At 38.1% G+C, this 17,691-nt stretch overlaps 1 long non-coding RNA gene across 2 annotated transcripts; it reads left to right on the forward strand.

Annotated features, from left to right (window-relative positions):
* The first annotated feature begins 3,447 nt into the window (after positions 1 to 3,447).
* Positions 3,448 to 16,058, forward strand: LOC121902276. 2 transcript variants are annotated; one of them, XR_006097506.1, is made up of 3 exons: positions 3,448 to 3,677; positions 5,396 to 5,474; positions 12,441 to 16,058. It is a non-coding gene; the product is annotated as an uncharacterized LOC121902276 (long non-coding RNA). The 2 variants fall into 2 exon arrangements; XR_006097505.1 differs by having other exon boundaries at positions 5,396 to 16,058.
* The last annotated feature ends 1,633 nt before the right edge of the window (positions 16,059 to 17,691 follow it).

Below are 17,691 nucleotides of genomic sequence, written 5' to 3' on the forward strand. Positions count from 1 at the left end.
TTACTGTATATCTGTGGTAAGGAAGTGGTAACTTCTTTGTGCAACATCAGATATTCATGACAATGTATATGCATGTCAGGTGAACTTCAGTAATTGTATTGGTACATTAATGACCCACTTGTGTAGCACCATCTACTGGCAACAGGAAGCAAGCCTTATGTGACAAGGTTCCTTTGATTTACATGAATTTGAATCATGTGGTATACATTTGATATACAGCAAAATATAGGGTTTTTCCAATGGCACTTCTGGCTGTGCTGACTCAAACGTTGATTTGCATTTTTACTGCCCCGAGTTGTGGCCAAGATGGACCATTTCCGGAGTTGAGCTACGCCCGACCAGCCTCCAAGCAGGCCACAAGCTGTGTTGCAAGATTCAACATGTCTGTATTGGAGACCAGAGAGAAAGACGTTCTTAAAAGCCTCTATGTGTTCAATTCACAGTACTTTTGTAGCTTCTAACAGAATCTCTGTGGTTTATAGATTAGTTTTTCTCTCTTGTCCCTCTTTGTACGTTGATAAATCTCCTTTATCTTATTGTTTCCTGATCGCTTTCAGCCATATCACCATTAGTCATAGTCATGATGGATAGAACCCACTGCTTTTTGACTCAAGGCAAGCACGTCATCACTTAAAAGACACACCTTTAAGAGGGTAACCCTGTTTTAATGGAGATTGAAATCTCTGCTGTGCTGAGCTGACATGCAGAGTCACAATGAGTCAAGCCAAGCCAGCACATGTATGGAAAAGGCCTAATAATGTACATTTAGTTTGTGTTTTCCAGCACAATATCGTGGAGAAAGACAATGACAGTTATCTCATAAATGCAATGTCCAATATTCAGAAAAATGTGTATCTGTGTCTGTTGCCCTCTAGTAAATGCTGCATCATGTTGCTCCGCAATAACAGCACTTCACTGCGGCGCATCCTGACATGAACAAAGGTGTGAGGGCCCAATCATCACTGCTTGCAGCTTTAATTATTAGGGCTCAAATGGTGCGAAGGCCCTCTTGTAATTGAAAGAATTATTAGGGCCCGAGCACTGAATGGTGCTAAGGCCCTATTGTAATTAAAGGAATTATTATTCTTCTCTATTATTAGGGCCTGAGAATCATGTTGCTCTGCAATAACAGCAGTTTGACTGCAGCGGAGTTTGTCTGCAGTGCACCCAGACCAAACTTTCCACATGCATTAGAAGTGGCGTAACTTGATATCTGATATGGGTCTTGGAATGCCCTTGGCATGGTGTGCTGGACAATCTACATATCAATATTTAGTCATAGTCATAGTGACACCTACTGACAATAGGAAATCAGCGTATGTGACATCATCACATTATATGAAATTTCACACATGGTGTGGTTTATACATGATATATAGCAACATGGAAATTAGTCTAATTAGTGGCTGTTCTCTAGCGCCACATAGTGGACACAGGAAGTTGTAGTTAACTCCTACATACAATGTCCAATATTCATGAAAATGTATACCCTTGTCAGCTGCCCCCTGGTAAATTTATTGCTGTATTGATATTTCACTTATATAGTATTGCCTACATGCAACAGGAAGTGAGGCCTAAATGACTCATATTTCATCAAATGTATAAACAGTTTCTAATAAGTCATCTCCAGCTCCACACACTGCACACAGGAAATAATATTTTACCCATTTACACAGTGTCCCAAAATCCTGACAATTCAGAACCATGTCAACAGACCTGTTGACAATGAGGGATCCCCTGTCGCTCATGTTAATATTTTATGTGACTGTTTATCAAGAATTATGGTGTCATGCTGATTGAGGATTATGTGTTATGAAATATTACATATACATACATAAAATAAATAATACATAAATAAATAGATATCACATACATACACATTACCCTCAAGAGTCTGACAGGAGGTATAATGTTTAGTTTTTGTGTATTTATCATATTTGTTTGTTGTTGAGTAAATCAAACAATGAGAATCTCTGTGTAGAAGATAGAAGCAGAAAATGCTGTGTAGCAATTTCTCAGGCTAAAGTAGCCTAAAATGTTGCACTGCTGTGGCCTGGGAGGAACAGAATTTCTTTTTTTTGTCTATGCAAATACACAACAAAATGACTGATGAACTAAATCTTGATCTTTATCTTGAATCTTGAATCTTGAATATTTTTGTATTTTTTTTAGAAAATCTCTGTTAAATGTGTAGCACCAGATTGAACCTGTGTGACACCATTCTGTGTTGAGTCATTCAGGCCTCACTTCATGTGTGTGTGCACGTGTGTGCAGCCCTTATTTTCTCTGACTTGTTTAATCTCCTCTCGACACACAGAAATCATTATACAGGTGTTTTCAAAGGCTGAGTGGTACGCAAGTAAACTGATCCTTATGTGAATAATCAGCCTCTTTCCTCAATCGTTGATTACACTGACAAAGCTTCCACTCAGCAGTAGTTAAAAAAAGTTAATATTTACATTTACATTAATTTGACAGATGCTTTATTCCAAAGCGACATGCAAGTAAGTTACAATCCAAGTCACAGTAGATCAAGGAGAAGCCTTCAACAATAAATGTTCAATATGACAGAAAGAGAGAGAGAAAGTGAGAGAGAGGATGAACTAATTGCAGAAAATTGACTTTTAGAGATCTAACCCTTGGAATATCATTTCAGTTTCTTCATGATCTGAAGTACAATGAACATTTTCAAACCCATCAACCAATACTGAAAGACTTAATCATCAGACCACATTATATCGTCATGAGTAAACTGCTTCAAACGGCCATGTGCATGTGTGCGTGTGTGTGTGTGTGTGTGTGTGTGTGTGTGTGTGTGTGAGAGAGAGAGAGAGAGGGAGAGAGAGAGAAAGAAAGCAGTCAAACAACTTGGTTACTCCAAATAATTACACCCCCCCCCCCCCCCCCCCCCCCCCCCCCCCCCCCCAGCAGTGTAATAGGTTCCACATGGCATTAGAGTTTGCCATCCAATCAGCTGCCCAAGCAGAATAAGCCCAAATTTAGAAGTAATATGAAACACTTTTTCATTCACTGAAGAAAATAAACCTCCCCACACTCCTCCTTCTTTTCTCCCTCTCTCTCTCTTCACTCTTTCTTCCCTTCTTCTCTTTTTTCCTTTTTCCCTTCCCCTTTCTGACCTCTCCTCTTTCTCTGCACCCTCCAACTCCCAACTCACCCCCCTCCTTCCTCTTTTTCTTTTTCTCCCTCTCGTTTCTCATTCCCTCCACTTCTCTGTTTATCTCTCTCGGCCCCTCCATCTTTCCCAGACAGACTCTACGGGTCACTAGTTGAGGCCTCTTGGGTCCTCTGACATCAGCCAATCAGTCATGTCTTGAGGGGGCATTCCCTGGTGTAAGGCCCGCCCCAAAGTGACCATACAAGGTAACAGAGGAATGCATGGCTTGGCAGGCCATCTGCTTCATAAGGAAGACACACAGAGACCAGAGGATGTCTCACACTGATGAGCAGATTTAAACTTACTGTGGAAATACTGCAGCTGTGAGAATGTTTAGAGAACTTTAGAAGGATTCCAAACCTGCTCCTCATCTGATCACCAGCAACATGATTGCGAAGGCAGTAGTCACCAGCCAGTGGAGACCTCGTCTGTCCAGCAGTGAGTCTGCAGATGAAAGCTCCCAACAGTACTTCAGCTGACCTGCAGCAGAGGACTCAATAAGGTATGATCACAGAGGCATACCATAGTTATGAAAATGTGTATATATAAATGTGTTTTTCTATAATGCTGGCAGCCATTGGTTTTATTGCTCATTTTATTTCAGTATGAAAGTTGCTTGATTATGACATGAAAATCATGTCCTAATTCTTTTTTGTTGTTAGAGTTAGGTTTTAGTTAACACAGCTGATGCAAATTAATTAGAAAACTCTTCACAGTATTACAACACCAAGATAGGAGCAACTTTTAAAACAGACTTGATGTTCATTAAAGGCCTACAGACTGTGTGATTTTGGATTTTGGCAGACTGCAGTTGACAGTAATGAGAGAAACCTAGTGAAATATTTGGTAGTGGTCCTAGATCTCACTGTGAGACACGTCCATTGACTGCTGATTTAGAGCTTTGGAGACCAAAGACAGCCTCCGTCGAAATTTTCACAATATCACTGCTGCTACAATCCATCACTAGAAACAACCAATCAGAGCGCAGCATGAAATGATGCAGAATACACTGGCCAAAACAACATTGTAAGTTACCACATACACTGAACACATAGGTACTTCATTGGTCTATATTCATATAACTCTGCAGTTAATTTAAGAAACACCACCAGTGCTATGGCCAAAGCCGTTTTTTTGCTGCATGATGCGAGTAGATGACCTATCTCTGCCAGCACTTTTTTTTGCATAGATAACACTCATGACAATATAATGTGGTCTGATGATTAACACCATATGATTCAGCAGGTTTTGATTGCACATTCTGACATCATGAGACTGATATCATACAGTCTGAGATTGAGACCAAGTCTTTATTAGACCCTTTTTTCCTTTAAATGGTTTTCTGGAGGTGGTTTTGTATAATGTATAGAGTATAAAGCCCTGTTTTTGGGCTATACAATAAAACTGACTTGACGTGACACACTGATAACAGTGTGACATGACATGTACATGTAAGATTGCTGTTATTACACACTGTTTAGGGGCATTGAGACGGAGGACCTAACTCAATTCTAGTTACATCTGAATCTAAAACATTATATTACGTTTTGATAAATGCATATAGGAGCATTTATGCAAAGTATATGGGACTGTGACCATACCTGTATTAACACCATACCGGTGTTTAAGGTGTGTTACTGAGTCAAAAAATCTGCTCAGGGTTGACAGAAAATATTAAAGGACAATAGCAACACCTTTTCTCTTGTCTTTGTCTTGTCCCTGTTGAAACACAACTCTGGAGTGGAAGTAGGATTTATTTTGCCTACACAATAATAGCATGCATTCATATATTCACTGTCACTCATTCATCCATTTACAGGGCCAACACACAGATACACAAAGAAACTGTCAAGTTATTTAGCAGTGGTTCCCAACCTGTGGGTCAGGTGAGGATTCACAGTAGATCTACAGTTCTACTACACACAATTTGATCATTTATTTTTTAAAAATTTGTTCTAAGCTTTGCGTTTTTGACTTATGAACTACTGTAAATTTTATCTCTAAATATATTTTTTTAAACAGCGAGTAGAAAAATCACTCTTTGGTTGAACTGATAACAACAGTACACATATGCACCCAAGTCAAAAAAAAGGTTGGCCACTGATTTAGAGTGTCCAAATCATACTTGGAGGGAGTGGGAACATGTAAAAAAAACAAACAAACAAAAAAAAAAACCATATCATACATAGGCTACTCTATAACTCATGTATGTTCCCCCAGAACACTGCCTGTGTGTATGCACACTCAGAGACAGATGAAGGAAGGAGGAGAATCAAGAGGTGAGGAAGAAACAGACCAGGTAAGAGCACCACATATACAAAAACACACACACACACACGCACACACACACACACACACACAAGGAGCTGTGCATGCAGGTTCAAGCTGATTTTACATCTGGAGATAATAAAGTAAGGCCTTTGACATCTTGTATGTGTGTGATTTTCATATAGCCCATATTGTTCATCTATAGTCCCCTGTCCTAATTTGATGTTGTGCTGCAGTCTTACATTTTCTTGTTCTTGCACAATGCACAAGAAGTCAGTTTTTCTTCTGACTTCTCGTGGAAACATACCGATGGGTGACAAATTAAAGGAAAAACCAACATGAAGTGTCTTAGTAAGGAATCAGGCCACCACGAGCCTCCAGAACAGCCTCAGAGCTCTTTTCCAAGTCTGTGGAACTCTGTTGGAGAGATGAACAACATTCCTCCACAAGATATTCCCTCATTTATTTAAACAACCTTTATTTCATCAGGTCGTTTCATTGAGATCAAAATCTCTTTTGCAATCACAGACATCATTAAATAGATTTGAAGATGAAAGTTTATATTATATCATTTGGTCTCATGGAGATGGTGGTGGAGAGCATTGTCTTACACGTTGGTCCAAAAGCTTCTATAGGTGTTCAGCTGGGTTGAGATCTGGTGACTGTAGAGGCCTGAGCATTTTATTTACATCATTTTCATACTCACCAAACCATTGCGTGAACCCTCGTGCATGAAAACATCTGCATTTGATATGTCTCTCCACTCTTTCTCCACCATTCAGGTTTTTCCTCTAATTGTCCCCTGTCTGTATATGAGTGTTCTGTAAAATCATGGTTTTAAACCAGCTTTGATGGTCTTGAGTATCCAGTGTCTTAAGAAATCTTGAGATCTCTACTAGTGTTTAAAGTTAGCTTCTCTGGGTTTGGATTTGCTTGGCTGTTTGAACTGACAGACCGGGAAGTGAATCTGACAAGCTTTAGGACATTAATGCTAATGTAAATGTAAATCTCACATTGAGGTCCCCATTCCTAAAGTCCAGCTCATAAATATGTGTTGAAATCCTCCAGCAGCCAGGAGATGCTGTCCTGTTTAGGACTGGGATGGACATGAGAAAGTGTATGGAGGGAGGAGAGGAGGAAATGCTGTATTTATTTACTGAGCAGTCAAAAGTCTTAAGGGCATTGGGTTAGCAGGATTTTCACATAACCCTCCTCACACACACACTCACACACACCCTCACATCAGTCCCCTTCTGGGACCAAGAAACCATCATTCCCAGGGTCAATTTTACATGGGAGGAGGGGAGGAGGGGGGAGGAAGAGGAGGAGAGGCAGATGGAAGGCGAGAGAAGAATGCAGGAAAAGAGAGAAAGTGATGGAGAGAGATGAACCCAACCGAGGCCGACAGGGTCATAGCTCCAATGCCATGTATAGAAACACATACATACAGAAGTTGTATTAGTTGATTTGTACAGCATCTGGTTGCAACAAACTACAAACTGCTTCACATCACATTAAAGCAAGTCTGTTACTGTATTTGCATCACCAATAATTTAATTTACAATTAATTTTTATTTTTTAATACCTCTGGTACATGTCAACTGCGTAGTTGTTGTTGCTTAGATACCAGCTGAAAACTTAAACTGCTCTTAGTGTACACACTTCTTCAGTTCAACTGCTTTTAGCACATGACACTTGATACTGACATTTCAACATCTTTCATTCTCTACAAGTCAACTGACACTTCAGCTGATTTTCACTTTTCAATTGACTGTTCAACCAATTTAAACTGATGTATCGCTGACAACTGCTGGCCTTCCTTACATTACATGTATTTACAGTGCACATACATCAACTACACTACAATGCTTAAACCTCATGTGAAAATTCAATTGCTTTCATAATTTACAGTTCATATTACATTTCAGCTGCTTTCATCTCTTCAACTTCAAAGGACTGTGCAAAGGCTTTCAGTGCTTACATGTCAACTGACATTTCAATTGCTTTCATCTCTTGCTCTTCAGGTAATAGTTCACCAGCTTTAAGCTCTTACTTTGCATCTGTCAATTTAACCTCCTACAGGGCTTAAACTTTGCAACTCCTCAACTAAACCCTCATCTCCTTTCAATGCTTACACTTCAACTGACACCATTTCAGTGCTTCAACTCAAATTGTAACTCCCATTTGCAAAGATATAACATTGTAAAAATGTTTGTTTATAATGTTAACAGTATTTGTACTTGTGATGTTCAGTTAAAATGATCTTTAATGTAGTATTTTCTAGTTATTTCTTATAATTCAAGTTCTATGAAAACAGGTGAAGCCTCCATTAATTTCACTACTGTGTGAAAATCAAATTACAGAGTTAATGCTTTTTTGAATTATAGATAATACATCCCAGTGAACACCTGCTTTTTCAGGTTTTATGTTGTTAGTCACATAATGAAAATTAACTACCTTACTGACCTCAGTGATTTGTCAGCTGATGTGATCATGCCACAAGAGCAAAATCTGGAAGAGCATAATAGGACCAGTATGTCCAGTCCTTTTTCCTGCTGACACTGATGATATTGAAAAGCTTACTCAAATCTTTGATTCCCTCTGGACTGGGTTTCTGCACTGCAAATATCTCCATCTTATCGAGTCATTTCTCTCTACAATTAAGCCCTAAACAACTTGTTTTTAAAGAATTTTCTACAACTGAGTAAAAGGCTGCAGTTTTGAAAAGATTTCAAAAAATACTCAAAACAAGTTCATTTATATTGGAAACAGGCTGATATTATCTTACTTCACTAGCAGATTTTTACATTTATATGGAGAAAGTAAGATTGTAAGGATTCAATTACAGTGCAGACAAAAATTACTTTGTCTGCACAAAGGTTTTTGTTTTGGTTTTTGTATAAGTAACTGGGTTGGCATGTCAGCAGTCTTCTGTCATCATCATTTGGTAAAAGTAATTATGTAGCAAATGTTTGATAAATGTATTGCACTTCAGTGTATGTCTGAAGTTTTCTGTTGTCAGCAACAGCAGGTATAGCACCCTATAGACAAAGGCTGGATTCAAGATTCAAAGATTTATGTGTCACATTTCTCAATATGCTGGGGTGACATACTCCACAAAAGGTGATAAATGGTTAGCATGACATAATAATATTAATAATAATAAGAATGGAGTCTGCTACATCTCAGCCTCTAGGATGCTGCTTAGTATTGAAGTCTCAGAAGTCTTAAGTCTTGAAGTGCTGTGCCACAGCAGCAGCACACCCAACCATAGCAGCACAGATGATAATTATTTGTTTTCTTTCTTGTCCCCTTAATAATGTTGTGACTCTTCTTCAGTAAGATTCCTCAATCTCCAGGTTGGGACCACTGAACCTAGGCCAATTACAACACTTGTAGGTTCCTTTAGAAACCAGCCAGACCCATTGTTTCACCCCGAGCCCCTGGGTTCCAACCAAAAACCCTCCTTAAGTTCCTTACAGCACCCTAAATTCTTTTCAACACCCCTTAAGCCCTTCAGCAGCCACTATGTTCTTCACTTCGCCATCAGTACGTTCCTGCTTTAGCTGCTCTGATCTGGATCCAATGTTTGACTTGTGCTCATTTCAGCATTGCCATTTTTGGAAATTGATTTTAAGATCCAGAGTTAAAGTGACTTTCAGTGAGACTGATGTGTGTGCTTTTTTCTTTTTGTGAACTATACTCTGACATTGTTTAGTTCTTAAATCACTGTAGTGATTAACTTTCTTGGTGATTCTTCGCATGTGATGTTGTCCTGAATATTTTCTGTGTAAGAATTTGTAAACATTGATTTCACATTATGCCGGGATCACTCAGCTGTTTGTTTTTGTGTGTGTGTGTGTGTGTGTGTGTGTGTGTGTGTGTGTGTGTGTGTGTGTGTGTGTGTGTGTGTGATGGTCAGACGGAGTAAAATGGAGGGAGGGCTTCCTGTGTGTGATTTACAGAGCCATGGGGGAAAGAGAAAGACAACCATATTAGGAAATGTTTGGCTCAACAGGAGAGATGGCTCTGACTGTTATCACAGCCTGTCACATCCCCGCAAGCACACACACACATTCCCACTCAGGGCTGGTAGACTGTCTGCACTGTCACGTGTCCTTCCATTACAGATAGTTCATATTTTGCTTTAAATCAACTCTATTGGCATGATATGAAATGCAAAGTGTTGAAATGTTTGGGCTTTTAATTAGTTATTTAAAACTCTATATAGGATTATGGAATAAATTTACATATGGAAAAAATTAAATTTAGTTAACTCAGTTATGTTTGTGTTGGCCTTTAGATTGAATATATAACTAATCAATTTTAGCATGAGTTAATAAATTGTAATTGAGGTCAAATGCATGCCCGTACACAATGTAAAATATTATTTTTAAACTTTATATAAGTGCGTATTTTGTGTCATACTGAGGCACTTGGGCAGTCTCCCTAGCATCATGCCTTTTCCTTTCTGTGATGTAGATTCTGTCTGTATACAGTTTTTAGTCATTTAGTGTTTAACAAGAGAACGGATAGGCAGAATTCAGTTAAGTTCAGCTATCACCCTACACGCCTGACCCCTGATAGAGTTTAAAAGATCAGTTCACCAAAATCACAGATATGTTCTCACTTTTGACTCTAGTGTTGATTGGTCTAGAATAATGCACAATGGATATGTTGTTGTACTGGATTGCATTACTTTGCAATATTTTGCAATATTTTGTCCAGCCCCAGTTAGGTATTGTATGGAGCAAAATATTTGAAACACATTTCAATATCATGCAATACAATTGTACATTGTTGTCTGCCCCAGTCTTTTCTGATGCTATACTAGGAGTTTCCAAAGTCAAGGATGCTCTAATCTTGGACATAGGGGCTTTAATTACATTTTGGTTTCACATTTCCAAACATGTAAAAATAGATCTAATAAACAGTAAATATTTAAATTAGTCATACTAAAAACAACACATTGCCATGCAGTTTGGTATCTAGTTGATATAAAAAATCAGAACCATGACTAACAGAACATCCAATGAAAAGAGACAGCAACACAACAATTCAATGGTGTCATTTTTAACTGGAAGGGGTGCATAGGTGTGATGTGTGTTTGAGTGATGGGGTGGGTATGAAGCTTGCTGTGTAAAACAATGCACTATGATATGGCACCATGGCTTAGAAATGTTCGGGCCTAACCTTTGTGGCTTCCCATCCACAACAGGGACACACAACCAGACTGCTGTAGGGCCTGTCTGCACTCTGTACACACATGTTGTACAACTGACACTGTCAGTTGTACAACATGTGTATTCTTCATAAATTAGAAATTCATACATTTATATTAAAGATCTTCACAGTAGGGTGGGACTGGATAATGTAGTAATCCAATGAGAGTCAGATGATTTCAAGTTTAATGTCAAACATTTTTGCACATTAGATGCAATATATGTTTGAAATGTTCTCCATACTGAAACTGAATGACATTATTCTGCAGATTTTGATGACATTCAAATGATATGAAATCATTCATACGTCAGTGCCAGCTTTACCCATGTATTATATACATTAGCATATTCTTTTTTTTAACTAAAAAATAATTAAATATGTTCTGAAAATACCTTCACAGAAACCCTCCTTACAACAGCAAAGAATGGACATGTGAAAATAGTTATATTTATGTTTTACCTGAAAGGTAATTTTATATTCTGTAATAGTGCTGTACATGTTTAGCATTCCACTAAGCTACACTTCCCTTTCAGCAGAAAGTAAGTTTCTTTGAAAGTTTCCCAGCAGCTCTACAGGCTTGTCTTGATCAAGTGTAGAGTGTATAGACTGATTTCTCTGAATATTTCTGTAATGATGAGGCTGTAGAGTTCCAGTTCAGTCTCTTTTTGTAATAGTAGTATTTGTAGTTGTAGTTTAATGTATGCAGATGGAAAAGGTTGTAAAGCCAAACAACATAAAGTATCTGGTCATTTACTAGTCCTCACTTTACAACTTATTTTTGTTATCCAATTCAAACCCCAGCCAAACAAAACATCTTTGGATTTAAAAAAATAAGTCCTATAAGAAGTTTAATCTAAAACAGCTGGCTAGAATGTATATTAAAAAATTACACAACAAAATGTATCTGAATCAAGGCTGATGAGGATGATGATGTGATGAGGACAAAATGAGGGATGTTGCCTGTGGTGTGAAACTTGGGAACAGGGTGCAGGCTTGAAGCTTGATGTCATTTAATACAGACACACACATACAGGCTGGGAGAGGGCAGACATGCTTGTTGCTTTAGTTTACACAGGGATAACACCTCCTGAGGAAAAACCTCAAGACATGCCCTACTGTTAGACTGTGGCTTTCTGTGTGTGTGTGTGTGTGTGTGTGTGTGTGTGTGTGTGTGTGTGTGTGTGTGTGTGTGTGTGTGTGTGTGTGTGTGTGTCTCAGAGTGTGTGTATAAGAGAAAGATAGAGAGCAGGTCTTTCTTCTTAATATGGACTTCTTGAGCCTGGAGTATAGGGAGAAGGGCAGCGTGAGATAAAAGCCCCCTCTCCCTCTGCTGCCTTTTAAGTGAGTCTCTCCCCACTATGACTAGAAAAGGGAATGTATGTAGCCAGCTGGAAAGAGGAGGGGGTGGAGGGTGAGGGGAGGGATGACAAACTATCAGTGGGAGTGATCGCAGACTGGAAGAGGGAATGTTTATCCAAAGCAGCAATCCCATTTTCCATGATCCCAAAAATAAAAGGCCAGCTCAGGCCTTATATGGGCAGACTGGGAGTTTTGAGCTGAGCAGAATCAGAGCATTCCTGGAAAACACCCGGCTTCTCTCTGTCTTTATATGTCTCCTCTCTTCTTGATGTATTAGGTGTGTATCAGTGATAGAGAAGGAAATTGTTAGAGTGACAGTGCTGGTGCTCAGAGGACATTAAAAGGTCATGAGAACATTGTAATTAGTTTAATTTATTTTAAGAATGTGTATAAAATATGTGCTTTGTTTGTTAAGGTGTTGCTGTTGAGATGAGATAATGGAGATCAAAGATGGAAATCCAACAGTCTTCACTACAATGCTACAAGATGGGTAAGGCCTCAAGAATGACACACAGTGTCTGTTTTTGTTGGTTTCAGAAAAAAAAAGTTTTTTAGGAGTTTAATCAACATCTGTACTTTTTATATGATTCTAAAAAAGTTCCCATAGAGGCTTTTTATCTTCCAGACCAGCACTTCATCTACTGAAATCACAGGAAGCTATTTCCACACAGTCTTTAAAGACTGCATAATATAATTCCAGATGGTATTACTGCAGATTAAACAATAACATACTCATACCATTCAGAAAGCCCTTGTGAAACTGTAGCATTCATTAAGTTTTCTCACTCATTTATCCTGGTTTTTCCTTCAAATGTCTTTTGTCTGTATGTCTGCAATTAAAATTGAAATTTGATTTTTAATATTTTTGATATTTGCTAGTATGTGGTACATCTGTCTCCTAATAGCCATGTTAGTATTTAAAGGATTCTGTAAAACAAACTGCTCATTCACTCCAGACTCTGGAGACTACAACTCTCACCAAGGTATCTTTCTCTGAGATTTCTGCCTCCACCACAGAATCTGTGCTGCTCACAGCACTGAAAATGTCATTTGAAAAACTCAACAGCATGCCTTTTGAAAAACATTCTTTTGGTTACCCTGAATAAATCCACCACTCTCACTGTAAACCATTTCCATTTAGACTATTTTCTACTGGAGAAATAATTCCTATTCAGGGTTCTTTTAATTTGTGACCCATCTGTATGTCTTTTTGTAAACTGTGTGAACTGACCCTTTAAGGTCTGTCTTAATTTACAGTAGACAACTCTACAACTTCTGGGTTTAAGTTAGAGAAAACTTCATGGTTAAAGGAAACCATGAGGTACAAAATGGGATGTGAACCCTAGCCACCTACGTCAACATCAAATGTACCACCTCAACCTACCTATATCACACTTCTTCATGCTTTGACCCTGATTATCAAAAATAATCAGTAACTCCAGTTGTCAGATAAACATAGTGAAGTATAAAGATTTCCATGTGAAATAGAGTGGAGGAAAAGTAGAAAGTCTCCTAACATGGAAATACGCGTGTAAGGCAGCAGACATACTAAACTGTACTTGAGTGTGTATGTGCAGCGTCAGATGTCTGCCATTACAATGTCTCTCAAAGTATGTGTGCTGTGTTTCAGATGTCAGAGACGAGCAGCAGAAAGGTGAATATCACTCACTCACTCACTCACTCACTCACTCACTCACACACACACACACACACACACACACACACACACACACACACACACACAACACATACATTTTCACCTTTTTTGTTTTACACTGCTGTTTCTGACTTGTTAGTAGAAAGACATGTTTCAAAAATCCCTCAAAACATTCAAAATCATTCTAATGAGACACTAAATTGTATCTTATCTGTAAATTAAGACATTGTTGTATCATGACAGGTCTTTTCTACCACGTGAGGCTGATAATGTGTTTGAATCTGTTGGGCCACATGGCTTAGTGTGGTTTTGTGAGATTAAAAATCAATAATATTTCTTGGTCAGCTACAAAGTATGAAGTACATGTTGCTTAGTCAGAACAGAATAGTACCAGTCTGTGAGATGTCTGTGAGGACAGACACTAACACAACAAGTGTTAGTCAGATAACATTGAGATAAAAACATTGACAACAGACAACACGTAATCATCTTTTTATGGTAGTCTGTGAAGTTAGATTACTTTTTTATTGTGTATATATTGTTTTTTAATGGTTGATAGTGTAAGAAATGTGTATATTGTGTAAATACAGTAAGATCTGCAGCTCTCTATAGAACATTCTACAGTGTATTCTACAAGAATGAGTCAGAAATGCAGCAGGGAAGATTTCAGTGAGCTTTATTTCTGACAGTTTATCTTGTTTTTTGGTTGAATATGGATGGATTTCAGTATGGTTACGATTTGGCAGATTGCTGTCCTTATAAATACATGTTAGTTTTTTAATAAACATAAACATAAACTGAAGAGTGTTGAAGTGAGGATGTAACCGTGTAAAATGTGCTGCAGATCCACAGATCTGCACACAAGAACAGAGTTGTTTGTGTTTGAGTGAGAAAAGTATCAGGAAATTTGAAGGCTGTAGTCACTGAATGCTTTTTGGGTGAAAACAATGCAAATGTGTATGGTATGGTCCAAAATTGTAGCTATTGTGTCAAATGTGTGAGGAGTTTTGAAGATGTGGACTCAGTATTGAACTGTGCAGGTAACCAATCACAAGAAACTGTAACATGGCATCTTAAATGACTGACTGTGCTTTGTTTACTGCTTCCCCTTGTTTTTCTCCAATTGACCTCCTGGTCCATCCCTGTGGCCCATGGTGCAGTGCTGCATCTCTGGTCAGTTGGTAGTCTGAGATGAAGCACTGTAGCTCGGGACGGAGGACCGAAATATCAGCCTCTACACATCCACAGCAGGACAACAAGATCCACCAGCAGGTCTCCAGGGCTCTGATTTGCTTCAACAGGGAGAATGATATGAATGAGTCACGGGACAGTGGACTCAGCTGACTCACAGGATCACATGGCACTTTGTAGATCACTGTCAGGCAGGATTTTAGATTAGAATGGACTGTTTCACAAAGCTCACTAATGTTTCCATCAGCAGGAAAGTTGTTTCTGTCAAAATAAATCATATTTAGAGGACAGAAAAAATGTATGTTGTAGAATTCATCACACAATAAGGAACAGAGAGATACATGTGAAAAATTTACACATTTCCTTGATAGTGTTAAAATATTTTGTTTAAATGTATTATAAATTACCTTTAAAGAATGCTTACTGTCTCATTCATTTCTATTAAGAAATACTATCACGTTCAACTTTTAAGACCAACCATTAAGATTTTCAGATAAATGAGATTTATAACAACTAATATATCATACACCAGATTACACAATTTAGGTGTTTAGACATACCATCATCAGGTCAAAGAAAGAAAGAATCAGTTTTGTGACAGTTTCAAAGCTTCAAATGGACTATCTATAAATGGGGAGTATGGAAACCGGAGCTAGACTTCTCCATGTGAGGAATGGGATCTATCAGTGTTGATGTGATGATTGATGATGATGAATGGATTACATCATTCTCACTGACCTCTTTTTTCTCCTCTCTCCTGGGGTCCAGTTTTCCCAGGAATCCCTTGACCAATCAGAAAGGGGGATTCCTGGAAATACTGTTCTTGGGGGCGGGGCTTACCAACAACTCCATGAGTGTTCTAATGATGGGTGATATGCGTTGTAAGCAACATCTATAGTGTAATATTGTGTTTTTACTGACTGGTTTTACTGATCAGACACCAGAGAAACACAAGTCTAATGACTTGTGTTTCTCTGGTTCTCTGGTTTCAGTCAAGAACAGAGTTTGAAGTCACATGTCATGTTCCTGTTTATGAGATGAGACTTGTTACTGGAGAGTTTGATCCAATCTGGGTGGGAAAGTAACTGACTTCCCCTCCCTCCTTCCTCACTGCTGTGGGGCTGCAATGTCAAGATTCTGTGTAAAACATATTCTTCAGTGTTGAATAAACATTCAAAACAGAAATATATGTAAATATTGTCATTTTTATGGATAATGCAGTTTGAGATTAGAGCAGGGTAGAAAACCTGATAAATTGTTTGAAAATATGTTTTTGGCCTCACGTCAGGTGTAATAAAAAATAAATAAATCAGACAACAGTGACAGAACTGAATTTTATTGAACTGTACAGACTAAATGTGCTTTTAACATCAGGCCACAACAAAATTATGACATATGATGTCAAATGTTAGTTAAGAGTGCTAAAAAATCTAATAAAAGAATATATTACATAAAGAATAAAAATAATACTAATAAATGATGTATATGATGAAGACAGTGTTTGTGCAACTATATTTCTGTAATGGTTTACTTACATCATATTATATAAGAAAAGTAAGAGAACGGAAAAGTGAATAAACAAAAAGAAAGAAGACCAGGAAAATAGAACATATTTACTGTATTGCTGCAAATGTATATACTGCATTGTATGACCTACATTTTTATTATCAGATCTTGATGGGGGTGAGCAACTGAAGTATAAAAAGGTAAAATTTAAGATGAAACATTAACATGGCTTTGAAGAAGTTGATATACATGCTTCAAATATATATCATACACCATGTATCCACCAAAATTTAAGCGACTCTTTAAAAAAAAGTATTGTAACAAATATTTTCAAATATATATTTTTGGCATTTTATGTCTTTATTATACAGCAATAGCAGAGAGATAACAAGAAACAAGGGGAGAGAGTTAAGGTTATGGTATGCGTAGGCTACCAAGCACACTAACGTAGGTGACTCTTGGCCTGTTTAGATAAACACAAAGCTGATATTCTGGCAGGAATTGATGAAAAGCACACACAGAGCTCTTCCTTGACAGCTCTCAGTCACTCTCTGTTTTTAGTTTTTATAGCAGTTAGGCCTGAAAAGCCATGCTCGCATATATATGTTTTATTAATGGGAGCAATGTTGAAATAGCTCTGTTTGCCACAATTGGACACTCCTTGGCAGTGGTCAACCAAAAATTGTCCAAAGTTGGATCAGCATAGCTCAGTTTTAAGCCACGGTCTTGTCTCAGTTCAATTAGTTGCTCTTGCTGCAGCAAAGTCATGTCCTTTTCGAAAACTACAGCTGAGCTATATGGGTACCTAACCCAGTCAAATAATTCAGTGGAAGCTGAGGGGAAATTTAAGGATAATTTCTCCTCTTCAAATTTTCAAATTTTTCAAATGTTTACCTAACATCTCACAACGCAACAGTGTTAAATAAGTCCTTGCCATTTTTGGGTGAGGGGGAACATTTCGAGAGTGGTCCTTTCCAGATGTTGTTGCCTCACAGAGACTTTTGAACAGAATCTGTTTATTTTGTCTGTGCTTATGAACAGATTTTTGTTTTAGCCTTGCCTTCATGTATTCAGTTCATTCAGATATTGAAAAATATCCGCCTTGCACACTGTGTCACTTGGCATTAGTTAAAAAGGTTTTAAGTTCCTCCTTTTTAATTAATGGCATAACTAAAAGTGCTGGACCCATTACACCCATTACACGCCTGTCTCCAGCACCTTTCTGCGAGATGACCATCAGACCTCTGTATGGAGCAATAAGGCTTTATGCTCTGCTCCCATCTCCTCACATAAAGTTGCGAATAAGTGGCTT

The sequence above is a fragment of the Thunnus maccoyii genome, chromosome 8 (genome assembly GCF_910596095.1).
Source record: "Thunnus maccoyii chromosome 8, fThuMac1.1, whole genome shotgun sequence".
Lineage (NCBI taxonomy): Eukaryota > Metazoa > Chordata > Actinopteri > Scombriformes > Scombridae > Thunnus > Thunnus maccoyii.